Consider the following 11,221-nt stretch of genomic DNA (forward strand, 5'->3'; position numbering starts at 1 on the left):
CACACCCTTAGTACTGGGATGGAAAACCTCTTGAGCAACATCCTTCATCTGGCAGTAGCCTTTGGGAGATCTGTATTGAGAGGCATTCAGAGACCCCAAGTGCCAGCTTAGTGGGGAAGGATGCTGTGATCAATTTATGTCTTGCATGATAGAGATGCATAACAAAATTTTGACAGCAAGCTTGCCCTAAGAGGTTCTGCTAGAGAAGATTGCCCCAGAACAGATAACCTCTACATGTTGCCAGCCTATTAAATAGAACCAATTAGACTGTCATGGTACATGTCCCTTATCTGGTTCACAGAAATTGGGCCTGGACCAACATTAATGCATAGAAGAAAGGCATGGGATGCTAGGTATCCCACTCATATTGTGGCAGGGTGAATTTTTCAGTCTCCTTTATCTGTTTCATTCCTTTCCAGGTGGTTGGAAGTCTTTCAGTAAAACCGTTACATCATGAAAATCAATCCTTATTAACAAGAGAAAGGTTTGCTTCTGTTTTGGGTGCTCCTGTCACAGTGGAAGACCTGAGGGAGCTGCTGACAAGAGCCCACCACTGGTCAAGAAATGACCAGTGGATTCACTCCCTGTGACTGCTGTACCATTAATCACCTCAAATTGGTAGCTCAAAGAAACACCCATTTATTCTCTTATAGCTTATCATTCCGGAGGTTGGTTGCTTCCTGCACGTTCCCTACTGGGGAGCGAGCCCATAACCTGGGCATGTGCCCTCACTGGGAATCAAACCCTGTATGACCTCCTGGTTCATAGGTCGACTCTCAACCCCTGAGCCATGCTGGCTTGGCTTAACTTTGTTTTTGTTTTTCTTGCTTTTTGTTTTTGTTTTTTGGTGAAAAGACCAAGATATAAAAAAGGTGAAGTGCTTAATCAAGAATCATTTCATTAGAATCAACAGTAAACATGAGACCTTTCTCTTTCTTCATATTATTGTCTTCTAGTTGTCATCAAAGACATCTCAGCATTCCACATTCAGTTAAACACATCCATATTCCTAGTCAGGATTTTAGTAATTCATTTGTTATATATATATTAATGGCACATCAACATTTGACCACTTTTTCCAAGACATAAATCAATATCTTCCTTTCCTTAGTCTACATTGCTATTTTAGATCTTAAATTGAGTACAAATGGATCAATAATTTAGCCTATAAAATCTCTGGAGAAGAAAGAACATGGATAAACCTAACGTAATTATTTTGTTGTTAAGCATACTTTTGATGGTAGTAAAGCTAGTGGTGTTTTTCCTCAATATTGGTCAATGTGACTCACCCACAAATAAGTAAACCCCACTTTAGTTATTAGACAACAAATCAAGTAGCCATAGTGCTATTGGATAGGTTTCCTTCTTTATTGAGCTAAAGAAGACTCTCAACAGAAAGTCTTAATGAGCTTGAAAATTAAGCTATTCATTTGAACTGAAGAAATCAATACATTCTCCCCACACCGCATATTAACCCATTATCCCTGTGATGGAGAAAAGTATAGGTACCGGAAATGTAGAGTGCACTACCTTCCGGGTCTTCAGCTCTGCCGGGCAAACACTACACAAATTCTTCTTCTGGATTCCACTTTCTAGCTCTTCACAGAGAGATTTCAATTTCAGTACAGACAGATCCTCCAAATTACTGTCTTATTCCATCCTACTTCTTTCAGTGTAATTCTGATCAGATTGTTAGGATTTGCGTATTCCCAGAACTGGATTAAGGAATGGGCTACCAAGCAGCAGACAGCTCTAATGGGCATTTAAAGAGTTCTGGAGTAAATCATAAATATAATGCCACTAACCGAGGTTTTCAAAATCAATCCCTTACATAATTGGTAAAATGCAATTTCCCCCCATTTCTTCTGAGTAGAAAGTAACCTTTAGTGAGGGGAAAACTACTCCTTGCTAGAAACAACCCATGACTTTTGAGTATTTTTGTGACACACAAAAGTTACACTGCCCAACAACCTATAGCATCAACACTGAGACTAGTCACCTAACAGAAGCCTGGAAGCTGACAAAATGACAGAGCTAAATGCATAGTATACTTATTGAGAAGAAGAAATGAATTTTTAAGTTCTATAGTGTACTTCCAAAGAACTTGTTTGATTTTTTGTTTTCCCAAGAAAACAGAAGAAAGGACAAGATGCTCCCGGCAATGGTGGCTCAGTGGTTGAGCATTGACCTAGGAACCAGAGGTCACAGTTTGATTCCCGGTCAGGGCATATGCCCAGGTTGCAGGCTCAATCCCCAATCGGGCAGAAGGCAGCTGATCAATGATTCTCTCTCATCATTGATGTTTCTATCTCTCTCTCCCTCTCCCTTCCTCTCTGAAATCAATAAAGATTTTAAAAAAAAAAAAGGAAAGATACATAGACAAGTGGGAACAAGCATAAAAAAACGTTTAAATGTGAACAAGACCCTCTCCCCAAATCCTGTTACCTCTATCGTTAGAAAATCAGCGTGAAAAACTGAGAAATGAAAGATAACTTCCAACAAGTTAGAATTTTTCTGATGTCAGTGTTTGTTTTGAACATTTTAAAAGTGTAATTTTATTATTAATAGAATATCAGTTTCCTCCACAAAATAAATATTTAAGAAATATTTAATTAATATTGGCTTGGAAAGGATCCTAAGTAGTGGCTTGCTTAAGATACCCACATGTCTCACTCTGGATCTTTGCCCTGTCACACACTCACATTCTCTCCCAGCTTTCACCTGTAAATGGCTAATCATACAAGTACAATCTCTGCAGCCAATTCACTGGGCTCTGCCACTTTCTACTTATACAACCTTGTTTATATTTCCTAACCTCTGCACATGCCTCAGTCTCCTCCTCTGGTAAAAGCTGATAAGCACAGTACTATCTCACATGGTTAGTATGATACTAAATGCTTGAAAACATGTCAAGTGTTTTCAGAAACACTGGAAAAGAGTAATCACTTACAAAATTAAAACACTGATCATTATCATAACTTTGGTGATTATACATGAATTTAATTTTACTTTAGTGTGGCTATTTCAAAAAGCTTTATTGAGGTTTAAGTTATATAAAACAATCTATATGCATTTAAAATGTACAACTTGAGAGGTTTTGACATATATACACAGCTCAGAACCATGACCAAAATCAAGATAGTGAACATATTCATCAACCTGAAAAGTTTCTACATGCTCTTTTGTAACCTTCCTCCATCAGGCAACCTGGGCATATGCCCTGACCGGGAATCCACCCTATATCCACCCAACACCAGGCAACCACTATTCTGCTGTCACTATACATTAGTTTGCATTTTTCTAAAATGTTATATAAATGCAACCATATCATATGTAGTCTTTTTTGGTATGGTTTATTTTACTCAGCACTATTACATATCAATCCATGTTACCATATGGTTCAATATGGTCTATACCTGAGATAATGGTATTGTGACAATATCAGTTTTCTATTTTCTTTTTAAATATGTTTTTATTGATTTTAGAGAGAGGAAAGGAGTGGGAGAAAGAGAGATAGAAACATGAACTAGGAGGTCATGGTTCAATTCCTGGTCAAGGCACATGCCAGGGGTTGTGGGCTCAATCCCAGTATGGGGCGTGCAAGAGGTGGCAGATCAATGATTCTCTCTCATCAATGATGTTTCTATCCCTCTCTCCCTGTCCCTTCCTCTCTCTGAAATAAATAAAAACATATTTTTTAAATGGAACCAGTGGCCTCTTGGTGCATGGGACAATACTCAACCAACTGAGCCACACCAGCCGGGCCCTACATCAGTTTTCTGGTTGTGACAGTGAAACATGATTATGTAAGATATTATCATTTTGGGAAGCTAGATAAAAGGTATGCAGGAATTATATTATCATTTTGCAACTTATGAGTTTTAAACTATTTCCAAAAAAAGAGCTATTTTTTAGAAGTTAAGCCCAATCTCTACCATATTTTGGGGGACTTAGGGTTAGAGCCTGGCCTACTAATGGAATGAAAGAGACAAGAAGTTGAGAATTCAGTACAAATGGGCTAACCTAATCACTATTTTTATAGGAGATATACATATAGAACATATAAATTTCCCAGACTCATGGCAACTAAATATGACCACTTGTCAGAGTTATGGCCATAAATATATCAGTAGAAGTCTGCTGGTGCCAACTCTTTCCTATCTGCCTGTCCCTGCCTGGACTGTGGACATGATCTGAACATATAATCAGCCTTTTTGCAACCATGAGGATTAAAACCAAAGGCTAAAAATGGTGACACAAAAGTATAGACTATATACCTCTGAACTTGTTTTGTGGCAAAAATAGAACTATATCCATTTAAACCCCTATAGTTTAGTGAAAGCGGAATGCCCTCTCTATAAGGAGAAAAATCTATCTTTCTCCTGAAGCAGTGGGGCTCACCAGTGGAGGAACAGGTGTGCCTTGCAAAGCATGAGGGCTGTCAGCCGGAGAGACAACACTGTGAAGGTGTGACAGAGAATGGACAGTAAGAGGGTGAGGAAGTGGGGCTTACCACATCTGAGGCAGTACCTCAGGACCTCTCCTACATATCTGAGTATACTTTGGGGAGGATAAATAAAGTAAATGGATCTTGAGCCATCATAATTTGGGTATATTTGAGTAACCTAGTTTCCTTGCTGGCCACAATATCACCATTGTGGGAACTGCAGGGAGAGACAAAGTAAAAAAACTCTAATTGCACACCAAGCTAAGTCCATCTCAGTAGCTCGTTTCTTCCCTAGATAACAAAGGAAACAAGGTCCTTTTTCCTGGGGCTTCTGACATTAAGAAAGTCTGCAGTCCAGGCTTCATTAAACATCTCTAATCCCCACCCACCATCAGCAACATCTCAATTATTTCCCCCCTTGCCTTGAGGGCAAGAGACTGCTCTGTTACATCTTACTCAGTCTCTTCTCATCGCTTTCTACCAGCTTTGAAAACTTTTATGACATTATTTCAGACTTCATCTATCTATAGGTCTGGGTTTTTTAATGTGCCATGTTTAATGTGTGTTTTCTTCATGCTTTTTGTAACATGCTTTGGTAAATATTCCTATTCTTCCTAACAATCATATTTTGGATTCTCAGTGACATTCTGGAGCAACACTGTCATATCTAACTTAACAGCCAAGGGTCAGCACATTCCAGCCCTACTGTTGTGTTTTGGTAAACCGGTCTATTGGTTCACTGCTACCCCCATTGTTTACTCATTGCCTGTGGCCTCGATTGCAGAGTTGAGTATTTGCAACAGAGACCCAATGGCCCCACAAAGCCTAAAATAATTACTATTTGCCCTTTACAGAAAAACATTTGTCAACCGCTGGCATAGGCTATCATGTATTCTGAGTTAATATAAAATGTCAGCATATACAAACTCTAATTTATATTGTTCAGATGCTAAAATCCTTAATTTGCCTGTTTGGTGATTGATTTTTGCCATATTTTTCTGTAAAAGGAACATTTATTCTCTTATTCAGTATCCTCAATTACTACATAGTATTGTGAAATAAGAACCTGATATTAAAATGTAGCCTATTATTTGCAATATATAGTATGGTCCTCACTTATAAAGTGTAAAATAAATATAAAATATCATTCATGGATTTGTTATGGTATCTTTTCTAAATTATTACTGTTAATATTGGTTTATTTTTAAAGGCACTTTTTGCTTTGACAGGAGAAATCCTCCTAAATTATTTATATAAAATGTATTATCATCTTTTTGGATCAGTGAACTAGATGACAGCTCAATTGGAGGCATTAAAAAACCTTTAGAGAAATCATTTGTGGTTTTGGCAAAAAATATATTGCCTTTTGGAATAAAGATCATGTGATACTGAATAAGAAAACTCTAAGAGAATAAATAATTGTGTGACAGCAACATGCCTGCCCACTGAAATGAGATTTTTTTAATAAGCCAGCAACAGAGGAAAATAAAAGGGAAATGAAAATACATTTTCAATCAATTTAAAATAAAGTTGCAGAATTTAGGAAGCCTGAAAACAGTGCCCTAAAATTTAACTGTTTCCTTGTTGGGATACGAAAGACCATACTAATGGTATTAGTAGAAATTGGAACAATTGCTGGAAAGCAATTTTGCAATATATATAGTTACAGTCTTAAAAATGTTTGTACCTTTTAAACCCAGTTAGTTACCTATAGGTATGTACCTTCAGGAAATAGCCTGACATGTGGATGGAGACGTGCACTTTGATGTTAACGAAAACATTACTCATCAGCAAAAACAGGAATGAAATTAATTAATTAAATATTTACCATGTTTTATAAACTGTGCTGGATATTGGTGATTCAATGAAACAGGCTTTGGTGAGGGAGTAACATTTCAGCTGAGAACCAAAAGATTTGGAAGTTAACCACCCAAGAGAATTAGAGAGAAAATGGGTATATTTTTGGAGCATGGGAGGGGAAGAAGGGAGAGATTGGAGGGGCTGGTGATAGTTCTGATGATGGGGGCAGGGGTTGTCTTATAAGAACATTCCAGACACAAGGATCATAAATATTTGGAATAAATACCAAACTACAGAGTTAAAGTACAGGCATCCGATATAGTAACACCTGTATATCAGCCTAATCTTTCTTTAAAATACTTGATTTTGATCCCTCCTCCAACTGGTGAAAATGTAGCATGTAAAGATACATTCTGTCTTAGATATATCCCTGAAAAAAGGGATGGGCTTTTGTATTTTCTAAAACTATTGAACTGAAACCTCAAAGCATTTTCTGAACTAAATCTACAACAAGAGTTATTTTATTAGCTAAATTTCAGAAGCAAAATGTCTTTTGTTTTTATTTTTTTAAGTGAGTAGCAATACAACAATCAGGACGAAATATGCCTCCTATTCAAATCTATAGTTGCTCACATAAAAACTACCCATCACCACATAGGCGTGAGAATATTTGAAAGTTATTTTTTACCTCTCAATGCTATTTTAACATTAGACCTCTACATGATTAGTATTAATGCTCTATATAATTGATTCATAATTACATATCTCCAAAAAGACTATAGTGTTGGCCCTAAAATCAAGGTCTCTGATGTCTAGGTCATACAAAAGTACGAAGTGACCCATGTGGCATCACCACGGTGACCATACTGGAAATTGTTCCTCCAAGGGACACTTGACAACAGATGGCAGCAGAACCATTAGCAAAACTTCTCTAGAGACAAGTGGAACTGACGGTGCAGTTCCTGAGGACAGATGAAGCCCCACCCAGGCCTTCACCACACTATTGTCTGTGTCCATCTAATCCTCTATTTTTAATACTTTTGTTCAGTTGGTTCTTTTGGGTTTTCAAAATATATAAGGATATAATCTTGAAGTAATAATTTAGCAGTTCTAGGATGCGTCTTTATCTTATTTTAAATTTACTGGGAAAGTTTCTAGTCTCTCACCATTAAGCAGGAATTTTTGTGGTTTCTATTACTATGTATTTCACTAAGAGTTTCTTTTCTTAATCAGAAGGAAACACTGAATTTTATGAAGCCCCAAGGAGATGACAGGAGCTGGTCTTGTCAGGCTTTTATGAGTTCCAAGATATTATCCCCTGGGTCTCTGCATTTCTCCAAAAAGAAACTCACTACCAGGTAACGGTATCAGCTACTGGAATTAGAGATGCTCTAATAGTTAAATGTTACCACATTTCTGTCCTTTGAATCCTTATTACTTGTTGTAAAATGTGTAAGTGCTTAGCCCAGAGAGCTTTTACCACAACGAAGGACTGTTTGCTAAAGGCCTGCCTTTATTCCTCATTTGTTTTTTCTATTCCCTAACCCAACACTGGAATAACCAAGGATGAGCTTGTCAGTTCCAAGCAGTAAATGGACTGGGGACCACAAAGAAATGAAATCCATGTTACCTAGAATATGCAATGAGCGGGTGGCAAACAGCAGGGAGACCAGGAAGCTTGGTGGTGTTGACTGAGTAAGTTCAGCCTTTGTCAAAGGAAAATAGCCTCCATGAATTACAAACTGAAAATTAGACAGTCGGCTGCCCTCAGCCCAGTGTAAAGTGACCTGACAGATAAAGGAGATATGATAGCACGGACGGTGCTCCTCTAGGTTTCTGGGTGTGGTAGCCATGAGAATGCACTGCTTCGGTTTCCTGCTGGCAGAAACAGAATGGACTGACAGCCCCAGCTGCAGCCTCTGGATCCATCACCACATCTGTAACGAGGCCATGCTTCCCCTAGGCTGCCCTAAGGCTTCACAGTGCATGGTGGGGGTACTAGTGCAGTCCATCCTGAAGAACAGAAAACTTCCCCAAGAGGAGACTTGGGCTGGAGAACTCCCCATTGAGGTGGCTGACACATTCTTAGAACTGCACTGCAGTCTCAAGCTCTTCCTGCCAAATCCTTCTTCCTTCCCCCTCTCCTTCACAGGTAGCAGATTTGCATCACAGTCTGCAGTTCTCCCTTTTATCTTTCTCTCTCTCCCTTTCATCTTTCACAGGCATTTTCCTCAATAAATCCCCTGCATGTCTAAGCCTATCTTGGTGACTGCTTCTCCCAGAAATCAAATGATACAGAGAATTTACATGAAATAGTCAACATTTGAATACTGACATTAACTCCCTCAAAGTCTTTTTTTGTACATAATCGTATTTGATTCATGTAGCTAGTTGTAAGGTTTTCTTGAGATTTTTCATGAGTATAGAAGTTCTTCCTCCTTAAATAATAATACTCTACAATTAGCTATGACCACACACTGCTATTAAGAATAAACTGTATTTTTTAAAAGTTGTATCATTCATTCATCCATTCAACAAATATTGAATCACTTCTATGATCCTACTGACAAAGATTCTTTGCTTGGCCAATCTTTAGTAAGGCTCCTAAACCTTCTCTGCATTTCCTGGTAAAATCAAGTTTTTATAAGAAGCCTGCTGTTTAGCATGAACCTCCCACCCTCAATATCTGCTCACCCTTGATATCTGATCACATTCCTCATTCTCCACCATCCATTGGGGCGATATCTGATCACCCTGGCCTGTCTTCAGTAAGAATCCTGTTAGATAGGTATGGGAACCATTCCAGGTCCCCAGATAGTCAAGGCCGGTGAGAGCACAAAGGCCTTGTTATCAATACACCAGAATGACCAAAGGCCGCTCTGGGCATGTGCCTAAATGGAATGTTCAAGGACTCTGAGCCTGAGAATCCTAATCAGTCCAAGATACCATGAGCAGGTGCAAGGACACTAGGTGCACTGCCCTTCTGCAGCAAATATGATTGGTGTCACTGTTGGCACGAAGCCTTCTTTGTCTAAATAGTATAAAAGTAGGTTACTGACCAGCTAGTGAGCTGGAGTAGGCTAGAGTGAGAAGAAGTCTGCTGGAGTATGGAGAGAGAGCAGCTAGGATGAAGTGTGTGAAGAAGTCTGCTAGAGAGAGCAGCTGGGCAAGAGAGACAGGAGAAGCTATTGAGCTGGAGAGCTCAGGTACCACTACGATGTGAGGTGGTGAATCTAGGAGGCAGCATGTGGCTGCTCAGATAATAGCTGTGGGTACAGAGACTGATGCTGCTTTATGGGAAATATATATGTTCACCAGCCTGTGTCCGGCTGCCTGCCTGTATGGACTTGTCTGATGACTATATGGCCACTGGCTTCTGCAATAAAGACTCATTCTTTTATACCCACAACCTCTCATGGCTTCTCCGTCTAAGACCCAGAGGTCCAGCCCCAGGCAGAGGGGCTCAGACCCAACACCTGTTACTAGTGAGCAGAGGATAAAGGAGGAACTTGGACTAAGTTCCCCACAGTTAGTACAGTGGGCAGCGTTCAAGCAGGAACCAGCCCTGGCATAGTTGGATAGGAGAATTTAGAAGAATACATGAACTCACAGCCAGTCAGACCAGCAGAGCTGTGCAGATCTCTTGCTGCTGGCTCTGACTATAGGGTTAGCCAGAATCCCACCTCTACCCCTGATATTTCCCCTCAGTAATTTTTCATCCACTGACCCCAACCCTGTGCCTTGGTTATAAATTCTTGCTTGCCTATGCTATATTGAATCCAATCTCCCTCCCCCACTGCAAAATTCTATCAAAGTGGTCCCTATACCTATCACAATAGTACTGAATAAAGTCTGCCTTACCATCTACACTAATAAAAGAGAAATATGCAAATTGACCATACCTCCGTGACACCCACCAGCCAATTAGGAGTAAGTATGCAAATTAACCCAACAAAGATGGCGGGTTAATTTGCATTCACAGGTACGGAGTGAAGACTGAAGGCTCCAGCCCGAGCAAAGTCTGAAGACTGAAGACGACTAAAGACTAAAGAGGCTTGGCTTCTCCGCTGCAGCTGGAGCGGAGAAGCCTCAAGGCTTGGCTTCTTCGCTGAAGCCAGAGCAAAGACCTGGGTCCCGGGTGCCAGAGGAAAACCGGTGCTGGCAGCCAGGGGAAGGAAAGCCTATTGCACGAATCTTCGTGCAGCAGGCCTCTAGTCTATAATAAGAGTCATGAATTTTTTTTTTTTTCTTTAACATCATTTCTGTGCTGGACTCTCTTGGGAATACAGCAGTGGGCAAGACAGAGTCAGCTAGTACCTGCCCTAATGGGTTTCACTGTAAAAAAAAAAAATCAATTTTTAAAATAATAATTGTGGTAAGAGATACATAGGAAAAGATCAAGGTATTATGGTATTATAAGGCTAGGGAGATGCTGGGGAACCTATCTTTGGTAAGTGGCTTAGAGAAGGCTTCCCTAAGCCCTATCGCTGAGGCTTCATTTAGAAGGACAAGTGGACATCATCTGGTTAAGGGTGGTTGAGTTAGTATTGCGGGCATATTGGTGCCACTCTGTGTATAGGGAAGGGGAAAAAGCCCCTAGTTGGGAAGCATCTAAGAGCACTCAGAGAACTGGATAAAGACCAGTGTATTTTTTTCTTTATTGATTAAGGTATTACATGTGTCCTTATCGCCCCATTGCCTCCCCCACCCCCACCCCACTCATGCCCTCAACCCCCTGGTGTCTGTGTCCATTGGTTAGGCTTATATGCATGTATAGGACCAATGTATTTTGGAAGCAGAGAGAAAACGAGAGGGAAGCACCAGATGAGGCTTAGACTATATACAGAAGAGGCTAGGGAGGCAGACAGAGCCTGTGTCACTCAGTGCTTCTTGGTCAGAGGAGTTTCAGAGATTTTGCTTATGTATCCTTCCAGAATAATTGTCAAATTATTCTGGATTGAGTTATTACTAATA

Source organism: Cnephaeus nilssonii (genome assembly GCF_951640355.1).
Source record: "Cnephaeus nilssonii genome assembly, chromosome: 2".
NCBI classification, from domain to species: Eukaryota; Metazoa; Chordata; class Mammalia; order Chiroptera; family Vespertilionidae; genus Cnephaeus; species Cnephaeus nilssonii.